Source organism: Megachile rotundata, chromosome 9 (assembly GCF_050947335.1).
Source record: "Megachile rotundata isolate GNS110a chromosome 9, iyMegRotu1, whole genome shotgun sequence".
In the NCBI taxonomy this organism is placed as follows: Eukaryota; Metazoa; Arthropoda; class Insecta; order Hymenoptera; family Megachilidae; genus Megachile; species Megachile rotundata.
Window position 1 is genome coordinate 7,346,872 of NC_134991.1, and position 27,759 is coordinate 7,374,630.

General features: G+C 38.0%; 1 protein-coding gene and 1 long non-coding RNA gene across 6 annotated transcripts in view; both read left to right on the top strand.

The window, feature by feature from the left end:
- The window catches only part of cv-c (RhoGTPase activating protein), a 364,242-nt gene that overhangs the window by 278,708 nt on the left and 57,775 nt on the right, over positions 1–27,759 (top strand). The gene's annotated exons all lie outside the window — the stretch shown is intronic.
- Positions 5,928–14,968, top strand: LOC143265179 (uncharacterized). 2 transcript variants are annotated; one of them, XR_013039377.1, is made up of 3 exons: positions 5,928–11,034; positions 11,406–13,242; positions 13,343–14,968. It is a non-coding gene; the product is annotated as an uncharacterized LOC143265179 (long non-coding RNA). The 2 variants fall into 2 exon arrangements; XR_013039378.1 differs by having other exon boundaries at positions 11,563–13,242.

Below are 27,759 nucleotides of genomic sequence, written 5' to 3' on the forward strand. Positions count from 1 at the left end.
AAATCCTTGGATACTAGAAATAACGTCATTTTGAAATTTCCTAGATTCTTCAAATAATGTCACCTTCCTTAGATCCTCAAAATGACATCACCTCAGAATTCTCTAAAACTCCGAAGTAACATCGTCTTGAAATTCTCTAAATCCCCGAAATTCCTTAGATACTCGAAATCACTTCGAAATTCCCTAGATCCCGAATATAACGTCATCTAAAAATTTCCTAGATCCTCAAAGCAACATCACCTTACGCTCGTATCCGTTTCATATCCTCCGGACAATATCGCGGATACAGGACACGGTATCGTGTTCGAGGTAAACGAAGTTGCTCCGGTAACTGGCATGTCGGTCCGTAACATTGAGCCAGGTGTACAACAAGGGAAAGGTCTAATAACTCGTGTACCGTGGTCATTAACGTCCTTGGTCCAACGTAGTAATTCCAGGTCTTTCTTCAATTTCAAGAGCTAATGCGGGAATAATAATCGGTCGTACGTCACCGGACGGATGATTAACGAGACCGCACGGGTTTTTCGCGTGTGCACAATTCGCCGTCAATTTGCCTTCAGACAAACCATCGAAATAGTGCTACGGTTAAACGATACAATGTCCCGCGAGATTTATGCGAGAACGGGCCGAGATTTTAGTCGACGAATTACACGCTCGCGCCACGATGTCGGCATAAATTCCGCGCTGTCTCGTTACCGCGTTCATTTAAATCAATTTCGATCGATCGAACGCCAGCGCTTGGTTAGGGTGCTAGCAACTGTTAGGCTACTATTTTACTGCTGTTTGATCGCGCGAATGGATCAGGCCGAACGCGCGCTACCGAATACTCGGTTTCGTGGCTGTTGATTTTCATAGGACATTGTTGTCACCGGTCATTTGATATGTTCATTGTGACGAAGTACATTCGATCTGAGATTGAAGGGTGTGCAAAAAGAAATTGACACTGTAGTTTCGGTGTATTTTAATCTTTTGCACTCCTTAATTTCTATTACCTACTAATTCCAAAATAAATCAGAAAAGGAGTTGGCGGTAAAATGTGTTGTAACAATGTGGAATATGTGACATATACATTTTTCATTTATTATAAATAGTAAATGAATATAAATATAATATATATATTCAACCAATCTATTTGTCTGAATTATTCATAAGGCACAAGAGAAATGTGATGTCGAATTACATTTAACATAGGAGTCAAAGGGTTAAGATACTTTGCTAAAATCTATGATGTACTATGAAACAATTTTAAGAATATTTAAATACTTATTTATATTATTTCCATGTATTGTAAATGTGCAAATAGTTAATATTATGAAGCTCAGTTATTGTCACAGTTTCTATTTTCAGTAATTAATTTTGTAGATGAATTATTACGAACTTATTAAATTTCTGTGCATTGTAAACGTATAGGTAGTTAATATTATGAAGCGTATTTATTATCACAGATTTCTATTTTCAGTAACTAATTTTGTAGACAAATTATTAAAAACTTTTATTAAGTTTGATAAATACTCCAATAATTAAGTTTTGTTAACAATCTCCAGTTGATTGTCATATCGCTGAAATAACAGCTTGAATTAATAGCCTGATGTCCTCTATTTTCCCAAGTATAATTTGATAAAATCCAGAAAAGATAAGATCACATAAAGCAAAGAAACGAAAGAAAGGAACTGTTACTTTTGATCTTTCATTTTGATCTCCATTTCTGCGTAGAAGGTAGTTAAACGTTATTTAGCATTTATTATTATGTATGCTTGAAATACTCTCTACAGTTATGAACACTTTAGTTCATCGTAACTTCGATGCAGTACAAATGATCACCAAACAATCTCGCAGTTTCTAGAGTGCCTATTGCCCAACTACTAAATTGCTTTTCCCATTGGCGTAACTAGGGCTTACATGTGGTAAGTCCACATTTTGTGATTTTACTGAAGATTTTAGAGATATGGTTGAATTTGGGGATGTGGGATTTTGGAGAGTTGTAGATTTGGAAATGAGGAATTTAGGGATGTGGGGATTTGGGTTTGTGGATTTAGAAATTTGGAATTTGGGGATGTGGACATTTGGGGAGTTGTGGATTTGGAAATTTAGAATTTGGAGAAATGGGGGTTGAGAGAGTTGTGAATTTGGAAATGTGGAATTTAGGGTTGTGGGGATTTGGAACTTGTGGATTTGGAAATTTAGAATTTGGGGATGTGGACATTTGGGGTGTTGTGGATTTGGAAATTTAGAATTTGGGGATGTGGACATTTGGGGTGTTGTGGATTTGGAAATTTAGAATTTGCAACGATGGGAATTTGGGGAGTTATACATTTGCAAATTTAGGATTTGTGGAGGTGAGGATTTGGAAATTTATACATTTGGAAATTTAAGAATTGAAAAGTTGGAATTTAGAAAATTTAAGAACCGAAGACCCGAGAATTGAGAACTTAGGAACTTGAGGGTATAAAAATTTGAGTCAATGAAAATTAAAAAATCTAGGAATAAAGGCTTGAAAATTAAAGACTTGAATATTTGAAATTTAGAAATCTTTTTCTGTTTATATTACCCTAAAACTTGATTTCGAGTACCTTTAAAACATATTCCACCACTTGTTGCTTCCCAACCCCTCGAGAGATCCAATTTCCTTACGCCAATGTTCTTACCTCTAACCCAACTTCCCTAAATGCAGCCGCCATAAACACCTAAACTCTACCCTGGCGATTCAGTGAATACGTGTAAATTATCAGAGACATATCTCATTGTGAAGTGCAAAAAACTGTTTGTACCCACCCACGCCCGGTATCGTGGAATATCGTTCAGAAAACGAGGCGAAAGACGATGTGCACGTTAGTTGTTCTCGAACAGGCTAGTTCGGTGTGTTTCCTTTCCCTCGAAATAGCGTGCGTTGAAGAACGAGGCGAGGCGCGGCCGAGCGTTCAGCCGTGCGATGAAAAGCGGTCTGTCAGACGGTATCCATCCGTCGCTAATTAGTACACACGTGGATTAACCGTGGATCGCGTGTAACTGCGACGGATGGTGCGCATAAAGTATCGAGTCACGCCTGTCTCTCTCGCTCTTTCCATTATATTAATCAAACGAGCCGAACGGTCAGCGACGACGGTGGAACAGAGACAGCTCACGGTTCTGTCGTTGCGTTTGATTAACGTTGAACAAACGAGAGCGGACTTGCCGGACGCGTTTCGTCGCGGCGCCGAAACGTCGTGACGCGGCCTGGTGTGAAATCCGGCCTCGAGGGAAATTTGACGGATACACCGCCTAGATTTTTCGTATTCGTGGCTAACGGCGCGCGTGAACCAGGCAACGATTTCTCGATGTGGAACTGGGCTAATGAGCGGATCGGACCTCGCTTTTCGACGAACGTCGATTCCTTCCTTTCGATCCTCTTTTATTCATGCGCAACGGGATACCTGGTTACGATGCCGTTTAAATTTGTTTTGGCTTCAGAAATGTCAATTGATTCTTCATGATGGAAATTGATGGTGAAACTAGATACTTGGTTATATGATTTGATTCCTCAAAATGCATCTATAAATAGAATTTCCTCTTCAAAAATAACTCTTCAGTAAATTGATTAAAATGGAAACTTCAAAATAACTCTTCAGTAAATTGATTAAAATGGAAACTTCAAAATGTAAATGACATTCGAAATATAAGAATTGTTCTTAAAAGATGCGGACACTTCATAATTTGGTCAACCGCAAACTAGCTCCTCTACAGTGAACTCATTATCCAAAATGCAAATCATGATATTCAAAAATATGAATTAATGTGAACTGACTCTGTAGAATGCAAAGTACAAGAGCATTACTAAAATACAAACTGGTTGTCAAAAATGAGAATTGTCTCACCCTCGAATACACCCTCCAAAATTAATTTGTTCCTATTTGTTCCTATGACCATTTTTCTTTTTTAAAGATGAAATGATGCTTGTGCAGATATTCTATACAACTTTATTGACCAAATAAATTTTGGTATAATAAAAATAATACATCTCTTCATATTACAAACTAGTACTGTATTCATATGAGTACACTGGGCACACATGTGAATATATCATGTTTTATGAATACAGTACTCAAATGAGTACACTAGTGCAAAATAATCCATCAAAATATAAATTAGCTAAAATGAGAACAATTTCACAAAGTTATGAATTTGAGCTAAAAAATAAAAATTATAATTAAATAGACTTTCATGGAAATTTAAAAAATGGTAATCAAAGTATTAAAAATATTTCGAGTTTCTAATTTTTCTTTTACTAAATCCCCCATGTGATTTAGACTAGAATGACAGAACGTTTTCTTGTATACTTTAATTCCTAAGCATTCAGAATAAGTCTTAGAAATTTTTCTATACGAATGTATTTGGTAAAGAGAAAGTTAATTTTTAACGAATTAATTGTTCCGTACAAAGAGTATCAACTTATTAGAGCGAGAGTGTAACTCTCACCCAGTATCACAAAATAGGAAAAGTTTCTAAGAAGAATGATAGAAAATATTAAGACAAGTTTAACGAAACGGCAAATTATCGTTGTGCACTTAAGGAAAACGGTGATTATTTAGCTATCACTCAGTTTCCAGTTTCAAAGCATATTTTTCCACAGATCGTTGAAATGATTCATTTGTCAACGGAAATGTCTAATCGGTGAAACTCAATTTCAGTTGATAGATAGAAATATACGTGGTAAATTATGATAATAAATTACTCGGTATTAGAAGTGATCACAGTAAGGAGCGATTTAATCATTAGGTTTTGATTAATCGAAGATGAAATTTATCCGGGAATCGAGCTCGTAGCTTCAATAATGAATGATTGCAATTTGTGTTGTTCGTTCGCGATTTCAATCCAATCACTTCAACCTGAATTAATGGATAACCTAATAAAGTTGCCCTCGTTGGCATTCATCCAAATGAGTCGTTTTACTATGGAACACTCTCATTTGCATACGTCACTGCTATCGGTGTAAAAATAAGAAAAGAATCTTTTCCTGGAATACGGATTTAAATTCGAATGCTGAATTAATTGAGCTCGGGGAAGGTCACAGATTTATTGGCAGATTTCTTGAACAGAAATTTGAGAGTTAGAAAAATTTCAAACTTATAAATTTTGTAAGTGTTAATAGTAAGTTCTAAAGTAATAATTCTCAAAATATCAAACATTCAAATTCCTGAATCTGCTAAATTTCCAAGATTTCACATCCTTGAACCCCAAATCCCTAAATTGCAAGTCCATAAGTCCCAAATTTCTGCATTCTAAATCTTTGTATTCAACTTTCAACAATTCCAAATCCTAGAATCCTCAAATCCCTAAATTTCCAATTTCCCAAATTCCCAATTCCCCAAATTCCCAATTCCCCAAATTCCCAATTTCCCAATTTCCCAATTTCCCAAATTCCCAATTCCCCAAATTCCAAATCTCCCAAGTTTCAAATCTCCCAAATTCCAAATCTCTCAACTTCCAAATCTCCCAAGTTCCAAATCTCCCAAATTCCAAATCTCTCAAATTCCAAATCCCCCAAGTTCCAAATCTCTTAATTTCCAAATCTCCCAAATTCCAAATTTCTCAAATATCCAAATCTCCCAAATCCCAAATCTCCCAAATCCCAAATCTCCCAAATCCCAAATCTCCCAAATCCCAAATCTCCCAAATCCCAAATCTCCCAAATCCCAAATCTCCCAAATCCCAAATCTCCCAAATCCCAAATCTCCCAAATCCCAAATCTCCCAAATCCCAAATCTCCCAAATCCCAAATCTCCCAAATCTCCTAAATCCCAAATCTCCCAAATCCCAAATCTCCCAAATTCCAAATCTCCCAAATCCCAAATCTCCCAAATCCCAAATCTCCCAAATCCCAAATCTCCCAAATCCCAAATCTCCCAAATCCCAAATCTCCCAAATCCCAAATCTCCCAAATCCCAAATCTCCCAAATCCCAAATCTCCCAAATCCCAAATCTCCCAAATCCCAAATCTCCCAAATCCCAAATCTCCCAAATCCCAAATCTCCCAAATCCCAAATCTCCCAAATCCCAAATCTCCCAAATCCCAAATCTCCCAAATCCCAAATCTCTCTCCAATCCCCATTTGTTCTTAGAAGAGTCAAACACACCATGCTACACAAAGTGTGTTAACAATCCTCCCTGTTTCAAGCACAAAATCTTTTTAATATCAGCTATGACGACCGAATTAGTAATATCAAAGTATTCAAGATGTTCGAGTCTCGCTTAAAAATAGACATCAAGCCATAAAAACGTAACATCAATCTTTTTTCCTAGCCTGGTCTAGCTATTTAAGTTCTAGAGTTATAAACAACGGCCTACTTCAGGGGGATAACGTGTAAAAATCGTTCCGGGATGAAATTGCCGTCGTAAATTTGTTAATCTTGTTCTATCGGGACTCGAATATCAAACTCAAAGTGATTTTCCATACTTCTACGTGTTTACGTGTGTTCTGGGAACAAGATACGTTTCCAAGAACGCTACTTTCTTGCCTGACTTGTTGGCCCACAAAACTATAAAATTAGGAAAAGTATTTGTGTTTATGTTCAGCGAGGAATGGGATTGAATGCAATCAAAATATTTTAAGATGTTACTTTTATGCAGCCTGCCATTACTTTTGTTATGAAAATCAACATAAAAGCGCTTTCTCTCAAAAAGCTTTCGATAGTTATATAAACACGAAATAAACGTGGGTCTTTTAATAGAACAGAATATGAAACGGAGAGATGATTTATTGTATTGAATATTTCTATGTATACACTTGTTCTCTACTTGTATAGAAATATTTATATGGAACAGCTACGTACATTTATACATCATCTGTGCACATCTATCTATTCATCATCTCATTTATACATCATCTGTACATATTTAACGCATTTATCTGGACATCAATACATATCTAATGCATTTATCTACACGTCATATGTGCACATCTATCTATACGAAACATCTATACATATTTGTATGGAAAGCATTTACAGTGCTGAATATGTGTAATATAGGGGAGTATGTATTACGTATGTGACACAGGTTGTGCTGATTTTTGCATACTGTTACGCTGCAGACATTAATATCTCAGAGACTGCCATTTTGGGCATACACATGATACATACTAAACGATATATCTATGTTTCTGAATTCAATGAACATTTCAAGATTGCAGCATAGTAGGTCATATTCGATTTACAATGCGAAAGTTGCAATTGCAGGGTCAGAGTATTAAACAGTCCAATTACATTGAAAAATATGGCACCCAAAAGTAAAACGCCATTCCGTGCGATTCGTTTCGGGCAATCATTCAACCATCATCCGAAGCATCCCGTACCATACCAAAGGTGCCCTTATTAACTTTTTACCTACTTAGAAGGAGATCCCTAATGTCCCCCGAAGGGTATGTCCCAATTTCCTGAGGTGTATAAAGCGTCACGTAAGTGCAATCTTTTCCGCTTTGTGAGAGGAGAATGGTTCACTGTCAGGTGGTTTCGTCGTTGCATTTACCGTCGCGAATTTACGATCCCGTACCGGTCGAAAATAATTTCGATCGGTCGTTTACTAAAATTACACGCGCGTATCTTGTCGCGGACGTGTGGTCACGATTCACGAAATGCCGGCGTGTCGGAAGCACGTGCTGCTCTTTCTGTTCTTTCAACGCGGTTTTGGAACACGGCCAGTATCGCGGCCCTTTATTTTCTTCGGTTTCGTCTCCATTTACTCGTCCGCTTCTCCCGTTGTCCGCTCGTCCATCTTCCAGCCGGGAGGATCATCGGCATCCTTTCTTATTCCCCCGCGCGAAATAAGACGCAATAAAGAGGTTACCCGGAATCGTGGACAGCTTTGGTACAACGATTTTCCAGCTTAATTAGCTGTCTCGAAGAACAACGGGAATAGAGCTTCAAGGAAGCGTGCACCACGATCACTATACCAGAGGTTCATTAGGTTTCTGGGGTATTTGCGCGACCAGAATATTCGGCGATGATTAAGTACAGCCCCGACGTGTTTCTTATTCTGCGACGGACAGACTCGTCGCCGAGCGAAGCCGAATGAAAATTAGCACGTGGATGGTTCACGGCCTTTGTGGTACCGCTGCGAGAACACCATCACCATTAAACGAGCGAGGGCAACGTTTAATTCTGACTGGAGCTGCCGCTTGTAATTGGGACACCTGGTAGAAATTGCGAAATAAATTTGCACGCTCTAGTTTCGAATTATGTGCTCGTCCGTTCACTTATCTGCGCTGAATATCTTATTCTCGGCTATGTTACTGAGCACATTTCGTATTTTCATCTATTTAGCTTGACGGTAGCTGCTGGTGGAAGAATTATATAGGTTAGGTTTTTCGTAAACTCTTTAGGTATCTCTCAGATGATCGTTGTGATACACGATATTATATATTATGAAGACTTTGGAGTTCTAAATATTTATTGAAAATTTTAGTACATGGAAAGTTGGGATAATCGGTACTTGAAGATTTGAGAATTTGATGCTGAAGGTTTGAAAAGTTACAAAATTAAAAATTCAAGGATTTCGATGTTAGGTAAAGAGACCCAAAAGTTTGTAAAATTTAAGTATTTGATCAATTTGTAATTTGACAACTTCAAAGCTTGAGAATTTAATTCAGGGATTTTCTACTATTCGACTATTTTAAATCTGACTGAAATGACTCCATATCCCATCCATCCAGCAGGTTTCGCAAGTAGCTTTCGATAAATCAGTGAAGTTAGCAAATGAATCAAGTCTGTGCTGTGCCGATTTTCAATGGTTTCGTGGAAACGCGATCACGCCGGCAGTTTTCCCTCAAGAGACGGAAAAGTGGGTGAAGGTTCGGCAAAAATTCTTTCCGTGAGAGATTATTATTGTAGCCCGTGTTTGCGTCTCGCTTTATTTCCGACAAAAGTTCGGTGTCCTTCGGTTCCATTGCTGAATTGTGATCTAAGCATTCTTCGTCCCAGTTTCGGACAGCGTCGATATTTCCCGATAAACCGCCATTCGTTCTCTTCGCTATTTCCAGTGGCGATATCAAGTATTACAAGGTTTCAAAGCGTACCATCAGATGTTTCGTTTTGGGAAGAACTTGGCAATGATACGTTACCGGTATTGACACTGATAAATGGCGTTGAACTTTTACGATACGACAGTAGTCCAAGTGGAACGTATTACGTTCGCTGTATAAATAATTGACCCGCAGAGAGGACGTCATTAAACTTAGACCTCGGAGGAAAGGTCGCGAACTTGAAACTAGCGTGACAAATCGAGTGACGTTGCTTAAAAGTTTGTAACTGCGATCAGGGTGCGTTTATATTGTGAGTGTCTCAGATGACGTTTGCTCACATCAGCTTCGAAACTAAATAATTATAAGGTTACCGAAATGTATTTATATTTAATTTCTGTCAAGTATAAAAATAGTCCGCTAAAATGAAATAAACAGAATTAAAATGTACCTGATATGAAGAAAGTTAAATAATGATTCAGACAATTTTCGAACAACAAATCAAAAATTATGAAAGCAAAGAAAGCCTCCTTTGTTAATGACAATTCAATTCCAAAGTATACAATGAATCATAACATGTGGGTGTTAAACTGCACATTGGTGTAGGGCAGTTGCATTACTCAGACCAGTGTGAACTTAATCATAAACAACCGAGATGAACAGATTTAATCCAGTAACAATATTCGTGGATCAGTTTATGAACTGATATCTTTGTTGCGTATTTATACGTTTTCCGGTTATACCGATAAAAAACATGAGAATAACATGTATCGCGGGAGAATTCAGGTCACTAATTTAAATGAAAATTCGATTAAAATCGATACTTTTTCAACGTATAACGCTTTGCGTTGCTATTGATCTCTGTATTAATACACAGTGAATGAATTAAATTATGCAAATGCATTCGGTTCGAGCAATCAGACTAATAATGTACCTCGATATAATCGGTTGTGGATTTCATTATTAACCATTTCTGTCACTCTTTCACTTCGTGTTAATCGTTATCGTTTTCCAATCTTCCCACAACTTTTACCGTTGCATTTGGATTTTACGTTGCCTACGTGACCAGCTTTTGAATTCGAGTTACATTTGATCTTCGAGTAAAGACGCTATCTTGAGCCACCGACCTTTTGTCATCCTTTGACGCTAAACAAAACGGTGATAATGAAAGATAGTACAAACCTAACCCAAGGTTGCGACGCATGTACCGCTTATATACATAATTAGTCATTTAAAACTAGATTGGCGCTGCTGACGTCTTTCATTTCTTCCAAAACGAAAATTGCAGAATTTTTATCCTTATCATCGCATCCCGAAAACACGAATTTTTCTACGTACACGTTCGAATATTCAAACGGAAAAACAATGTTTCAGCGCCCGTTTTATTTCGTACAAATATCAGAACAAAGTGAACCGTAATGAAAATGTTTTTGAAACGCGGTGCACGATTACCGGTGATAATTTAAATTATTGTGAATTCATTCCGTAGAAAGTTCAATCGAAAATAGAGAGGCTGGTATTTGCACGTCGCGTTAGCACACGATCGAGAAAGAAATCGATTTATCTGCGAATTGCAATTTGTGTTTGCGCGCGAGCGTTGTCTGTAAAAAGCGCTGCAACAGGGACGACGTGTTTTGCAGCAAGCATTTCAGACGTAAATATTTGAAAATCGTAAAGCGATAAAAGTCGCGCGATAGAAAGATGGCCTCGTCATCGACGATTGTGTTCGTATCGACCAAACAAAACCGTACGATATACCCGGCTTTGTACGTTGGATAGGTTAGGTTCCCGTCGATTTGGGAACGTTGCAATTAGTCCGTAATGGCGCCTTTACATTTTACTGTCTGATCGTATCGACCGATAGTATACTTTGACGTCAGTGAAAATGGAAAACTTTTACCTAATTAGTTCGATACGTTTATGATATTTTCTTCGGGTGTTATTTGTGTTATTAAATATTTATTTTTATTTCAATACAAAATGCTTGATAAAATTATTCTGAAATCTGTGCTCGTGTGTCATATATTTGGAGGTTCATTGCAGAGGTAATTATTAATAATTAATTATTACTGTATGTCTAATAATTACTGTATGGGGGACCAATACAATTATGATCGATTACAGAATATACTATATTAATGTCTGTGATTTTAGTAAATGTGCGAACGCAATTATTTGCATGAATATGTACAGTATCTGATAAAATATTAATATCTTCAATTTTCGTGTATAACTAATGTCTTCCATATTGCTGTGTGGTTAATATTTTTCATTTAGGTATATAAAGTCTGCCATTTTACTATCTGCCATTTTTATACAAGTACAATTTTACGAGTATCAGATTCCCATTAGTATTAAAAACTTTCAATATATTATACATTAAAGGTGTACAATAAATTTTGTCGTACTCCCACAGCACTCGCACTGCTTTACTTATCAACATTGTAATTAAAACGTACATATAATAAAGTGGATATTTTATACGTTGAACAAAATACAAGTGCAAGTTATCTTACGTTTATGGAAAAGAGATCCTGAACGAGTGTCAGACTAACAAGAAAACAACTTTGTAGACTCATTTCTGACCACGCGTGGGTGACTCTATAATTTTGTTGAGTGTAAATGAGGAGACGCGGGATCAAGGTGAGATTGGCAAAGACGCAGAGAGACACGCGTGAAAATAACATTGACACTGAGAATTCATTTCTGGGAATTCATGGTTAAGCTCCATGACAACGTACATTATCAAGATTTGTCTACAATGTTGTACAACTAGTTGTGCAATCAAGAAGAAACGAATCAAAAACGTACAATAAAATTTTGATACATGAAGCTTTCTTACTTTCAAAAGTCATCTCCGTATTTTTTCAAATAAAGTTATCTTTTCATAGTTAGGTAAAGTACCTTAAAATGAAGTACAAGATACAAAACCTGTGTTACTTTTTTTAGAGTATGTGCATTGTATATGTGGCATTTATACTGTACAGTACAATTGTTATTGTGCTGTGTAATTGTAGAATATAATTTTTGTTGTGTAGTATAATTGTACAATATAGTTATTGTACAGTATAATTGTACAGTTGTTGTGCTGTATAATGGTAAAACATAATATTTATTTTATAATATAATTGTACGAGGTGCGATCATTAAGTTCCGGGATTGTGTCTGCTGCGACCAAACGGATCACACGATTGACTTGCGCTCGCAGGACATATGAATAACAATCTTCGAGACATATGACACGAAGTTTGGAAGCGATATCTTCATTGAATCCTGTGTTATACAAGTTTATGGCAGCTTACGCACGCTCTCCTTTGCGAAATCACGATGGACTCTAAATTGGAACAAAGGGACATAAAAAAAAAATGGAACATGGTCGTCCTTCTTCACCCTCCGTATTCACCATATTTTGAACCCTGTGATTTCTTTTTGTTTCCCAAAATCAAATTAAAGCTCAAGGGTCGCCGATTTGACACGGTGGACGAGATTCAACGCGAATCGCAGCCGATGCTTGACACGCTTCGACAAGAAGACTTCTAGGAAGCTTTCCAAAAATGGCAGAGGCGCTGGGATCGGTGCATAGCTGCCCAAGGGGTGTACTTTGAAGGGGACAGTAGCCAAATTTGAAACAGGTGACTTTATCTGCATATACGGGACGAGTCCCGGAACTTAATGATCGCACCTCGTAGAATATAACTATTGTGCAATACGAGGTGTGACTCAAAAGAAACGAGACTCGGTGTATATCTTGAAAAAACAATGGAGTTGGCAGCAATTGTTTTTGTGGCATCATCCCACATATCTCCTCTATCCATGTTGCAAATTTCGATTGAATCGGTCATACCATTTGGAAGTATTGCGTTATTTAGTGAACACGTGCAACTGCATTCTGCCGGAAAAATGTCTAACGTAAAAACCGAACAGCGAATAAACATCAAAATTTGTAAAATTTGTTGAATTCTGTTGTAACATGTGATGAGACATGGATTTTTACCTATGCCCTAGAAAGTAAGCGCCAGTCAATGGGGTGGAAGTCTCCAGAATCCCCAAAACCCAAAAAAGCACGCATGTCAAAATCAAAATTCGACATTAATGGAGTTGTAATGATTGAGTGGTTTCCCAGTGATCAGACAGTTAACCAACACTATTACATTGGAGTACTAAAAAGATTTAGTGAAAAAATTAGGAAAAAAAGGCCACAGTTGTGGAGTGATGGATGACTGTTGCACCAGGATGATGCACCCGCTCACATGGTACTGTCTGTCAAGCAGTTTCTGTCCAGCAAAAATATTACTGTGATGTATATTTCCATGCGACTTTTTTTTATTTTCTAAAGTTAAATTTTGCTTAAAGGGAACCCATTTCACCTCAATTGCAGAGGTTCAGGCAAAAACGGAGAATCTCCCGAAACGACTTCCAAAAGCCTCGTTCCAGAAATGTTACTAGCAATGGCAGCGCCAAATGCATAAATGTGTGAATGCTGAAGGGGACTACTTTGAAGGTGATAATGTCACGGAGAACTGATTCTACAGGTACAATGATTTATTGGACCAGTCTTGTTCCTTTTGGGTCACACCTCGTATAATTGTACAGTAAAGTTGTACATTGTAGTTGTAACTATACAGTATAGGTATGCAGTGTAGTTGCAACTGTGCACCATATGTGTACCATATGTGTACAGTTGTAACTATGCATCATAAGAGATACCATATAGTCGTTATCGTACACTACAATTGTATAATATAGTTGTGACGTATACTGAACATGTAGAAGTTATTAAAATGAATATACTACAAAACTGAAACCTGTTAAATACATATGTGTAGACATACATATATGGCGTACATATGAGTAAATCTTAAGACCTTCCTACAAATACCTATATTCTCATAATTATTAATCAGGATTATCGTTTAAGTGACCCCCCCATTTGGCACCCCTTATCGAATTAATGAACTCCGGAATCGAAATACAATTCGGCGAAACTGTCACACGAGAATAAAGCACGCGCTTCATAACTCGTCCACGCATAAATTCGTCCCTCAGCGACACGTTCGTCAGAAAGAAACGGAAAGGAAAAAAACAAAGATTGGTCGTTAAAGAACAAGGCGGTTCGTGGAACGGCGTTGAAACGAGCGTAACCCAGTTTCGCGGAGATTAAATTCACGAATCGTGATCGGTCTTTGCGGATATATCGTGTTTCCCGTCTTCCGGGTGTGTTCTCGCGAAAGAAACGCGGAAAATTTATATACATCGCCGCTTTAAGCTCGGTTTCTCGGCGACGATGCCGAAGAAACGAGGAACAGATGCTAACACTAAAATAGACTGTAACGGGTGTACGATACGTGTGTTCGATTCGGCGTTAAATAGCGAGAAACAACCAAGAGCTTGATTCCTCGATGAAAATTTCAGAAAAATCGAACGTTTCGAAGAAACTCGAGATGCAAGCTCCTGTTTCTCATCCGCGCGAGTCGCTGTTCTTCTTCATTAATCCCTTTGATCTTTGTTAATTTAAAATGCTCCCATTGCGCTGCCGGTGGAGTTTCTTTTCGGTGGAGAAACTTTCGACGAACACGCAAGGATCTTTTCGGGGATATTTCTGTTCGCACGATTATTTTATTTCTAGTCGTCACGGGGGCTGGAAGTTTGTTATATCATCGCGATGTTTGAGTAGTAAATTCTGCTGGAATTTTCGTTGCCTGGATAAAAGATGTTTTAAAAGTCGTCAGATGATTTATTTAGAGAATACCATCGTTGCAAGAATCTTTGATAGAAACTACTATACGCCAACGAAATTGTTATTGGACGGTAAAGTGTGCGGCAGCGTGAATGATACGAAAAGGCAAGTGCAGCAACTTGGTAGATTCATTTATTTAATAACAGTGTTAGATGACTGCTAAATACTTCAATCGAATCGTTAAAAAATAAGAGAAAATTTTTGAAAAATGAAAAATAAAAATTTTCTTAAATAATTGTAGACAAAAGGAAAAAATAATTTTAGCCTCTAATAAAACAGTATATACACACACTATAAATTGTAAAAATATTGCTACAAATAATTTAGTTCATTAAATCTTTAAAAAACTTCATAAGTGAAGTAAATGAAAAAAAATCCTTTTTATAATCATAGACAAAAGGAAAAAATAATTTTACCTTCTAATAAAATAGTATATATACACACTATAAACTGTAGAAATATTGTTACAAATATTTCCACTTTATTGAATCCTTAAAAGAATCCACAATTGAATCGAATGAAAGAAATCACTTTTTATCCCTTTCGCTAACAAAAGGAAAAAATAATTTTGTCTTCAATAAAATAACATATAAATATAAATTATAAAATTTTAATACAAAGTTGTACAAATATAAAATGAAGGAATTATAAATATAATAGATTAATACAATATTGACCTTTAATAGTAATACACCTACGACCAAATTGTTTTTCAATAAATCAATATCGCCATTGAACGAGTTAACTCGTCGGTTAGCAGGTTAACCGGCAAGAGGGGTACAAAGGAGGGCAAAGGTAGAAAAAAGCCGGACATTTCTCGTCCGACCAGCCGCGTCGTAAGCTGATTAAGTCGTCCTCGAGGCGGAGATTTCCATCCGTGTCTGATCGCTCGCGAATAATTTCCCTCCCCCCGACACCCCTCACGCCCTTCGAGCGTATATATATTTTTTTCTCGGTCCCACGCGTGGTTCTCGCACCGCGACAAAGTAATCTCGCCGAGATAAATTATTCGATGCGAGGCGAAAATGCAAATTCGTCCCGGTGGGCGAGGGCGGCAATTTATACGCGGCCCGCCGGATACTTTGCCGGCACTTAAGTGGCCAATCTCTTTCCCGCACACGCACCGACCACACTAATTTATGCGGCTGCGTTTTGCGGCTGTTTCGCGCCACCGAGACGTTACTGTATCTTACTGTGCACTGGAAACTTGACGCGCGATCGGGATTTAACTTCCATTGTTTTGACTCGCGTGAACGGTCTTTAGTCATTTTTGCTTGATTTAAACGGCTTCTGGTTGCTTTGTGAGATCAGAAGTGACAGCAGTGTGTTTATAGTCTTGGAGAACTTCTGTATTTGTCAATTTCATCTATGTTTCTACAAACTTCGAAATTTTCTGATTTTTAAGTTACTGAATTTTTAGAAACATATTACATATTTTCAAATTTTTAAGTTTCAGAAAGTAAGAAACCAAGAATGGTTCCGGAAACCAAGTATTTGTGAGACCTGACATTCTTAAGTTTCCAAATCTTCGAGTTCAGAAATATTCAAATTCACAAGTGTTCAAAGTTCTGACATCCTCTAATTCCAAACCCCCCAAGTCAACCCCCAAATTCACAAGGGTTCAGTATATTGAAATTCTGAAATTCATAAATGTTCCAATATTCTCAAATCTCCAAAATTCCAGAGCAATAACTTTTCCAATCCTCAATATCACAAATACTGAAATTCTGAAGTCCCCAAATTTCCAACCCCTTAAATTCACAAATGCTAAAATTCTCAAATGCTTAAATTTTCGATCTTCTAAATTCTAAAATCTCCAAATTTCCAAAGCCTTAAATCCTCAAATCTACAAAGTCCAAATTTTCTATCTTCAAAAACCATAATTTTTCACATCCCCACACATGTCCAAACTCTCAAGTTCCTATCCTTCCAAATGTCCAAACATTACACGAGTCATAACTCATAATATATTCCTCAAAATCTACTAAATAACTAACATTAGCAATTGCCAATAATTACAATTGAAATCTATTTAAAAACCGTAAGATTGCTATCATGACATCAATATTAAAGAACTTATTTTTCATCATAGATTGCTGCACGTTTTCAGCGTTGTCCAACAATGATTCATAATGCTAAGAACAATTTTAAGTAATTCCAGGTAAAAACATGAGTCGAGTTACCGCATGATTGTTTGCAATTGTTTTGAAATTATAATTCGCATCGTCGTATAGTGAGAAGGCACAAGTTGAAACGCAGTCACGTGCTCCGAGACGATGTTTATGATTCCTAGTAGCTTTGAAATTAAAATTTATTTCACGGTATATGGCATAAGGTGACGCAGTTTCGGTTTTAAGAACTGAGTACGATCCACTCGATGTACGTTTACATGAATATTGAACGGTGTTTATAGTTTCTGGTTTCTTTGAAACTGAAATTTACATTATCTATATTCTGTGAGATCAGAAAGTGCGTACATATTCGTTGTTGCATTAATACTTCATCATCTTGACTAACACGTTGGGCTATTAATAGACACTTTTGGAAATCAATCTTAAGCTGTATTTTAAAGTTAAGAAGTTTTGAGAATGCTTATGTGGACTTTAATTATTCGAAGTGTTCAGCGAAGTGTGCTTATTCAGAATGTTATGTAATCTTCAAGATGTTTAGATATACTAATCTATATTTAGGTATATCAATCTAGAATATGATTATGCAAGACTCAAAATAAAATATACTTATCTATAATTCAACTACAAAAAATTAGAGATGTTCAAATGTATCTATCTAGAACTCATCCAAAAATTGAAGTATCACAATATACTTATAGAGAGACCAACCAGATCAAAAGTTCAAACTGTCCAAATATCTCTAATCATCCAAAAATCAATCTACCCAAAATATACTTATCTAGAGTTCAGCTGCGTAAAAAATTCGAAACATCTCAATATAGATACCTATCCGTAATTATCCAGAAAGAATCAAAACTATCCAGAATTTCAATTATCCAGAATGCAAAATATGAAAGTACCTTCCTCAAACCTTCCCACCACGCATTACCATCTTCACTATCCAATATGATACAAAGACGATCATGAATCGCGCATAATCTTCTTAAGGGATCCAAGAAAGATCGCTCGTATCGCGGCAGCAAGACGCAAGAAAGGAATCGTGATCCGCAAGAGGATAAAAGGTCCTCGGAGGAACGTCACGTTTCCTTATTAGCTGAAGTTCCGTTTGACCGTGATACAACAATTTTTGCCCGATCGAAAGCGACGCCAAAAACGACGAAAGAACGCGTCATCTCGGGACTCGTTCATCAAAATGACGTCGATGCAAGCTCGATAACTCTCGAAAGGCGACACTTTGCCGAATTGTCACGCACCGCCATCGACGATTCCTCGAGCGAGAAAACGTTCGCAAGGTGAAAGGTTTGGTGCTCCGGTTGTTCGCGAGTCGCGTGACTAACGCACCCTTGAAAGTCTCGTAAGTCACGTGAAGCTGCAGACACACCGTCAGCCTTTAAGGCTACTTGGAAACGGATCTTGGTCTTGAAAATACTTGGCCTTGGCTCTAACTTTTGTGGCGCCTGACGTGTCGCGAGTGCATCTATGTGTGACAAGTCAGGTGCCCGATGATCTCACGGACATTTCACCAGGGATGTTACTGTGATTCTAGGAGGTCTCAAATTTAAATACATGAGAATTTGGGGAAATGTTGGAAATCTACGGAGATTTTAACAGTTTGAGGATTTGAGAGGTTTAGGACTTTGGTGAAGTGCTGAAAATCAAATGTGAAGAGTTAGAAATGTGAGAATTTGAAAAATTCAAAGATTTGATACTTTGAGGATTTGGGTATATGAGTCGAGGATTTAAGTATTTGACTTGCAAATTTATAAATCTATATGGACTTGTAAATTCATAAATTTAACCATCTTAAAATTTTTTTATTAAAAAGAACAGAATAACTCTTCCTTAAAACCTTTTACCAAATACTACAATAGTTCCTAAATGATCAAACATCAAAAATACCTCCAAAACAATATTTCACAAATGCCCTAACTCTACCACCTAAATCTCCAGCAGATTTAGATGTAGACCAAAGGAATAACACAGTTTACGAGCAATTACACGCAACACGTTACACTCAGTAATATCGAGTGTCGAAGAAGGGCTTCCTCGTGCCGAGAATATACGATGCTTCAAACGGCCAGCGAATAGCGGTGTTTTCGAGTGTCCCGAAATACACAAAGTTAAATTATATCCTTCCTGGTAAAATGGTACTGGCCTAGCAAACGGGAGCAGCCTGACCGATCAAAGGGAAGGGAACCACGTTTATAGTTACAGGATCCTCGTCTAGTGGATGTGTCGCGATCCAGGTGTCTGTTTTCGCGTAGCTGCAACGAAATCGTGATCCGGGCTGGATTAAACGCAGCCCCCGGACACGCCTTCGGAATTCCGGACAGTCGCGATTTCCTAGGTTCGTGAGGCTCAACGAGCTTGGACCGTGGCCAAAGTGGCACCCGGTGGACCAGCTTTCGCTTTGCGAATATCCAAAAGGTCTTCGACGCGACTTTACCGAGAAATACGCTCACCGGCCGCACGTGGTCCAACGATGCCCGAATTATGAAGGGAATATTTTTACGACCACTCGTCGAGCTTTTATTCGATGCCTCCTGCGTTTAATTCCATCAAATGGCACGTCTGAGAGCTGCCGTTGAAATGCGAGCCTCGGAGTGAAGCATTTGCGAACATGATCTCGATTATACGTGGTTAATCAAGAGCGACAAGGAAGTAAGAGGTGAAGGAGTTATGCATTGACAGGATTTGGGACTTTTTATAATCTAGGACATAGATTCACTTGTTTGCGTATTATCGAACTTACGTAGTTTAATAATTTATATTAGAGTTTCAACGTTCGAAGTTCTAAATCTTCTAACTCTTAACATCTAAAAATCTGAGCATAATTCCAGAGTTTCAGAAATTTAAAAATCTTGAAGTTTGTAGAACTTACAGCCCGCAATCATGTGGTCCTAGGATCATAATGTCACATGGTACTTAAATTTCAAAGTTCCAAATTCCCAGAGACACCTAAAATACTATTTAATGAAAAATGAAATCCGCAGTAATGTTCCCGACATTCCACAGTGCAGTGCAGTAAAAGATGAAATAAAGCGAATAGCGTAAAGCACCCCGATGCAGAAGACAGCGAATTAAAATCTATTAGGTTCATTAACAACGAGTCTACACTCGTGTAGGATGTAAAGCAACTTATTCAGCTATCTCTAATTAAAATTCCTGCGAAGCAGCTTCATAAGTCCTCCCAATTTACTCGATTCTTGACCAACCGTTCATCCCCGCACAAAGGAATCCGTTCATGCGGGATACGTCGAAATCGAATATAGCCTCTAAAAGCTTCGATATTCGCTCTAATTTGACCGGCAGTTTCCACGAAACAGCCATCTAAGGCTTTGGTCGTGTGCCAACAACACAAAGTGCGATGGGTGGATTTCGAACGTTGCAAAAAGGGGTGCGTCTTTGTCAATGTGTCTTTGACGCATCTGTTGGGGGTGAGCCAAGTACGAAAACGCGTGTCCGGTAGCGTAACTGCACCTGGATAAACCGCCTGCTGTACAAAGCACTCGGTGAAAAATTACTGTTCTGCTAAACCGAATCAACGACTGTACAGTTTGTGGTGAATGCTCCCTAATGCATTTCGATGGAAATGCTATCTTCCTGGAACTCTTCTTTGTCGCGTGCTTCGTAGGTGGCCAAATTGTGGGGCAATGTTACGAATTGTATACTTTGGCAACTATGTTGTGTGGCTATGTCGTGTTGCGGAGAATGTTTCGAAGAGATTTTGATATTCCGCGAAATGTATGACGTGATTAAAGGGTCTTTGAGGGTGAGATTTACCCTTCAAGTATTTTGCGTAAACTTGCGTAAACGAACACTGAAAGTGTCACAGAAAATGGAAGGATTTTCTTTGAAGTTTTAATTTCCTTCTGAAACTTGTCAGATATTGTGATTGAATTAATAAATACGAATAATACAAATGCAAATAAACAGTTTCAACGAGAAATAAGCTGATTATCGCAAACTTAATCTGATTATGTCAAGCTGACATAGAGGTGATGTATAGCTGGTGATATTCTTATGTCACAGGATACATTACGTAAAGAACGAACAGGTGTTGAATCTACATATTCGTGAATGCGCTTATGTGAGGTTATTGAAGCTTTTATGGGTTATGTAGAGATGGGCACTGTGTGATTAATTGTTTAGTATGAAAATTTTAAAACTTCTAAAATTTTGATATAATAAAAATTTTGATCTGTATTAAATTGATATAAATCTCTTTTAAATCGTCAAATTCTTTTCGAAATTTTCTCAAAAGCCTAAAGCTAGAAAGACCACATGGTAACAAATAATCTTGTTGACGAAGGTTGCTGATGTTCCTTGATCCATCTATTTCACCAAGGAATAAGATTTCAAGCAATCAGAAAACTCCCCAAAGGCTCTAACTTTGTCAAGAATAATTTATCCCTTCATCGACGCGTGTGTTCGTTTTCATCGAAGCCTAATGTTTTCGTTGGTCCGTTGGCCCGAGTCTCGCTGAAAGTTCAGCGAAAGTGACGACAGGAATTATTGTTGTCAGGAAAGATATTATTACGTCCGTCTGGGAAACTGGCCTTTGAATGAAATCCGCGAAGAAGCCGCCATCAACAGAGACAGCCGGTCTTAATCCCAAATGGACGTGGAAGATGGCGTGCTTTCCACGAAAATACGATAGCCGTCGGCCGCGAATAGTCAGCCTCCTTTGAGCGTTCTTCGTGACGAAAATCGCGTGTCATGCCGCGTAATCGATGGCCCCCGAAACGAGCATAAATCCCGCGGGCGAACGTTTGCCAGAAACGCGGAAATCATCGGTAGAGTTGAGGTTATGTTCGTGATTTGTTGAGCCGTACGCTTGTTGTTCTCGGAGAGTTCGCGAAATTAACGCGAACAAGTCACTTATTAATCGTTCGAGATTATTAAAATTCCTGCCGGGCAATTTACGAGCCGCGCTCGCACGCGGAAATCGTCGCGGTTCCTGGGAAACTTTGCTTCTATTTCGAAGCTTCAATCGATCTAGCCATTAATCTGACGAGATATGATCTTTATGGTGAATGCTGCTCGCCTGGCACGCACACGGTAGTCCTTTGTGCTTCCACAACAGATGTTTGTTTCCACAGTTTTTAATTCGTTCTTTAATTAACAGAAAGCGGAGATACACGGGAAAGTGTTTTTTAATGTTTTTTACAGAAATATTCTGTTCCGTGTTCATTTTGCGCTCTTGAAAGTTCAATGATTTTATCAAAATGATTTTTTTGTTGGAATTTTATGGTTTAATAAAGAGCAAGCAGAACACATTTAGGAGGAACATTTTAGAGATACTTTAAAAATTTGAAGATATGAGAAGTTGGGAATTTAGAGATGATTGACAATTTGAACTTTAAGATTTAGAACATTTGTAAAATAGATGTAATTCATTTACAATCTCAGATTATTAAATTTTAAATTTACAAATCTCTACATTTCAAGTTCTTTCATCACACAGGGAACAATGATACAAAAAGTTTCAAAATATCTTTCGAAAAGATTCCTCACCTGTCGTACACTCGATAAAGAATGTGAGACCCAGTGAACATTCTTCCTATTAGCTTATACAATTAGTCGAGTCTTAAATTTCGACCTTTAGCGGCCTTGAGGCACCTTGAATCGTAGGGCAGCCCCTGAGAACCAACGCAACGTCACTAATATAAAAGATACACTCCCGCATAAGAGGAATATTCCCTTCGTGAAATGACAAACATTCGACTATACGTTTCTTCGCATGCTTCTAAAAATAGACTCATTATTTATTCGTAGGATTAAGGGAATTCAAATTGACGCGTTTATCGTGGTGTCTCCGTGTTCCTTATCTATGACGTCAGTAACATAATCCGTCGCACTTTGGTGTTTTAGTTTCCAACATCTGGTGAAAATCTGTCTTTTGTATACAGATCGCTGAATCACTCGTTAATTTTAAGGATCTAATTTTCCTGTCGGATATTTTATATTATCAAACGTCCTACTTATGACGCAGGTAATGTGTCATTGTACAGATTCCCTCTGAAAATTACCGTAAACCTTAATACCTAACCGGTTACATATTTCGAGGTTAGCAGTAATAAATTTACTGCTGAATCATCGAGCTTTCGATCATATTTTTTGGTGAGACCTGAAGCATGTTAAACATCCAGAACGTGGAAACACTAAATTTGCAACATTCAGTCAGTTTAACTAAGTTCTGTGCACAGAGAAGAGCCGCTCCTCCAAGTTTCTAATTCACGATCGGAAATTGCGTCTCGAAAATAGTGTTCCGCGTACCGCGAATGTGGAACGCGTAATTAACGAGTAGAGGAGACGAGGCACAATTTCAAAGGCTTTGAATTCCACGAACGAACTCGACTCGTTCCTCTCGCGATCTTCGTAGGTGGGCCGCGAACGGATTCCCGTCGAGATGGAAACGGATGCGTGGATATTGCACTTTCCGCCATGGAATATCAGTCTTACTCGCGATGCGAACACAGCAGCCACATTCGGCTGCTGATGGAGCGAGAAATTCGCGCGGACATGTTCAGCGGCTGCTGCGTCTCTCCAGGCGAACACTCGGCTTCTTGGAGGTCGATCCGATCTATCCAGATCCTCTAACGCGGCTTGCATCGCCGATGATCACTAACACTCATATATCGAATCGTCCTCGAGTCCATCTACGTCATCTGAAGGTCCAAAGAAATATTCGTTTTATCGAGCAGCCTTGGAGAACAAAATTTTTTACCTTCGGGGATGAGAAAGGTGATTCATTTTTTGGGTGTAACCTCGCTTAAAACTTATAATAAATATATTATTATATTTTGAAAGGGATTTATAATTTTTTGAAGCAATTTTAACATATGTGTCAGTAGCCTTGAAGAGGTTAAATTTCGTCATTCTGGACCTTGGATCTGTTATTACATATGTAATATGAATTTTTAACTATTTTAGTTTCATTTTTTTTCCTTTAAAGAGCAAAATGTAATTTTTCAAATGTGGAGGTAAATCTTTATTGCTACGCCCATGTGTAGAACCAATTTTAATAACATATGTGTTATTGGTGTTATTGACACGTCTTCATTTGTTGATATACTTGTTATAAACTATTGGCACTTTTATAAATAAGAAATAAGAGGTCGAATATAAAAACAATTTATAAAACGAGGTAGTCCGATGAGTATAGAATATCTTAACCTATTTTACGTTTTTCGTACTAATTTCAGTTTTTATATCAGAAGATAAAAAGTCCCCTTTTTATTACTTAATGAAAGTTGGAATATTTTAAGGAATTCCTATTTCTTGTTCTTACGTCATTGTTATTATACCTCATAGAATGTAAAGATGACATAAAATACTTCACTGTATAAATATGAAAGTGAATGCCAAATAGGAAACGCGAGTGTTTGCGAAGATATTTATTTGATACATTTATGAACGACATTATTTCTTATACAGAGTCTAGCAATGTCTACGACGTATTTCTCGGAAAAACTATCTTGTCAGTGATTCTTATGGTTCAGGTTTCTAGGAAGGCTTGTTCGGGTTTCCTCTTGAGAAAACCGTTTCTATCTTTTTTGTGTGATGGATTGTTATTATTTGGACGAATGATTTGGTTCTGAAATGTGATAATTGCAAGATACACGATGGGTGTGAAAACTTATTTTTGAAGTTATTGGAAACACATACAAATTAAGCAGTTGTACAGAAAAAGGTGTTCAACATTTTCTTTTCTAATTTCTAATGAAGCGTCTTCCTAAGTTTTTAATAAAACATCCTTCTACTTACATTCTTAATAAATCATCTATCTTTTACAAATTCAATAAACCATACTTTGTTTTAATTTTAAAACTTTTTCCCTGTTTAATGAAATTTTTTATATAATCACAAATTTTTTGTAATAACGCACCTATTCTTTTACAACTTTTAATAAAGCTGCTTCTGCAATATTTAATGAAGAATGTTTTGCTCAAACATTTTTCATAAAGCATCTACACATTTACCGTTTTATAAGACATGCTTCTTTTTTCATTTTTAATAAAATTTCTATTTTGTTACTGTTTAATACATGTCTTTTATATTTGTAATAAAACATTTAATAAAAAAATTTTAAATAAAGCATCTGTTCTTCGAGTATTCACCGAAGACATAAAGTCCCTCAATGTCAGTATAATGTACTGTTAATACTAGAATAATGAATTAATGAATAATAAACTCTCCTATTGTTGTACTAAATAAATGAATATAAATGGATTGCACACGAGTCTTTCAATTTGCTCCCAAGAGTATCCAGTTCAAATATCTTAATCGTCGAAAGTCATCCTCACAATCCAATATTCACGTCGAAGGAACAGTGTGTCGATAATCGTTGGAAGGACTCGTAGCGTTGGAATCGCTTGGCAAGGCGCGAGTTTCGATCGCTTATCGATCGTATCGATCGACGAAGGGGACCTCTCCGTGTGTATTTACCGCGAAATGCCGGATGGCTCGCTGTAAATCGTTTAATCGACACCTCGCGTGTCCGGAGACGATCCACGAAGGCACAAGGTGGATCTTTAAGGGCCATCGATCAGAGGCGAGTTGCACGGACTAACAATGGATCCCGCTATCGGTTGGATCTCCAGGGATGACCTGATGGATCCCGTGTGCGAGCAACGATGCATACCGACTGGTGAATCGCGTATCGATATCCCGGCGAAAGATTTCGATCTTGCTGGTACCTACGTGAGCACGAAATTTGCTTCTGAATCGAGACACAGTCGACGCTGTCCTCCGTTGAATGTTAACGACGAATTTTTTTCGAAATCGCAGCTGCGTCGAATTAAGTCTGAATGCGTTCTTCAATTTACGCTTCCGGCGTGATCAGCCGATAGGACGCGAGGTAGCTGTACAACATCTACCTCTCGCGATCTTTCTGCGAACTATAAAATGAGAATTTTAAATGAAATCTCGAGAACGATGGCGTTCCGTGAAATTTGTAAGCGAGGACATTCCGCTGTCTTTGTAATCGTTCGGTTAGGTAAGTTTAATACAATTTATCCGATCGACAGTGTGTGCAGGTTGCATCACGCTCGCGGGAACCATCCAGGTTTCACGGGAATGTAGTTTGCTGCATTCTTCGTGAAATATTTACGCCTGATTGCGTGAGTCGTCGGATGTAAAATGTAATAAGAAGGCACCGGTTCGATGGAAAGGGAAGACCAAACTACTGTTTACTGCGAAAGTGAAGATTTTATGATCAGTATGATTACTTTGAAATTGTACTTTGTACCGAAGCAAAATTCTGATGGCAGATATTTTTAGCAGGCATTTCCTATATGGCCGATTAAACTGTAAATTATTCTCTACGTTACTTCGAAGTAACTACATTTGTTGGCTATGTTTAATTACCACTTTCGTATCTGTTTTGCACATTCTTCAAATTTTCTTTAGTACCTTCTGCATAGAATGTTAAAACTTCATAGACATTTGTCAATAAATAAAAATAACTTACTGTAAGAAAAAATTACTGTGCTCTCTTCATTGAAGAAAGAGTTGAATATCAACTTAAATAAAGAAATGAACAATTATACAATACAATATATATCAAAATTACATACATATGTTCAGTATCGTCTTTATAACAAGACAACATCGAATGGGTTTGAACCTCTCCGCCCTGATTCCATTCAACATTCCAATGCAACTCGTCATCCTAAGCAATTACCAAAAACCCTGTAACCATGTATGGACGTGTTCCCTAAGGAATCAAGTTTGATACCTATTTTGTACAGTGTAATTTACTGAAGCAAATGGTTGTACCAAGGAATCGGAACTCCTACATGTTGGCTTTCATATTAAGTTTAGAAGCTTATGTGGAGGATTTGGAGCATCGTGGACTTGGAGAGTCAAAATTTCAATCAACGTCTTTAAAAATTTTAATCAATGTTTAATAGCACCTGTACAAGACTTGAAAGTGCAAGACTTAACACTACCAAATTTACTATTAAAAAACCTTCTTCACTCTCTGCATGAAACATCCATACTCTACGACCTGCACACATGTCAGACCTATCAAACCTACAATTCCTATTGAACACACGGCAAACGACAATTTCCTATTGAACAATATACTCGGATCTGGCCGAAAAATGGCAACAAGTCTCTGACATCTATATCGAGAGTTTCTGTTCGTCGATTCGTCGCGTTGTCGGTGCAGCGAGCTCGCGAGTGCGGTCCGTGTCGAAGTCGAGCACAGGGCATGCACCCGTGAAATGCATCGGTTGCATCTCCCCTCCAGCATGTCGGTGGTTCGGTGTGCCCTCCACAGGATACACAGTGCCCCACCACGGGCTTGACAAACACACATTCGTGTGTACACGTTTTATACATACATATAGGCAGGCAGGCCGGCGTCCTCCGCGCGTCCCTCTTTCAAGACAGCTGCCCCACGGGTACGAGTATCCCCACCTTGGCATCACGCTACGTTTCGTGCTGCTGTGGTTTCTTCGTGCTGCGAGCTTCTCTTCTATACCAGTGCTACCCGCCGACGACCGCTAGTCGACAGGCAACCGGTGGAGGAGCCGTTTATGCTCGCACCGATCGCTCTTCAGTGTCTCATCGTCCAAGTTTTCAGATTGTTCGAATTCCGATCGGTCCGTGATCATCCGGTGACATTTGTTTTGGAGCGCGGGAAAAGTGACTCCAAGTGTGCAAGTATTTGGTATCAAATTTCATCTGTGTTGCATTTAATTCGCGTTGACATTCGTGTTCAATTTGACTTACCGGTGTTTGAAAACGTGTCGAAGACGTCAAATTTGAATTGTGTTGAATGGATCCAGAGACCCATCGCATTGCCGATGTTACCGTGGTTGTGATCTCGGAACAGTGCAAACTGATCGTGAACATAAATTGTGTGTTTGTGATACGATAGTGTTTGT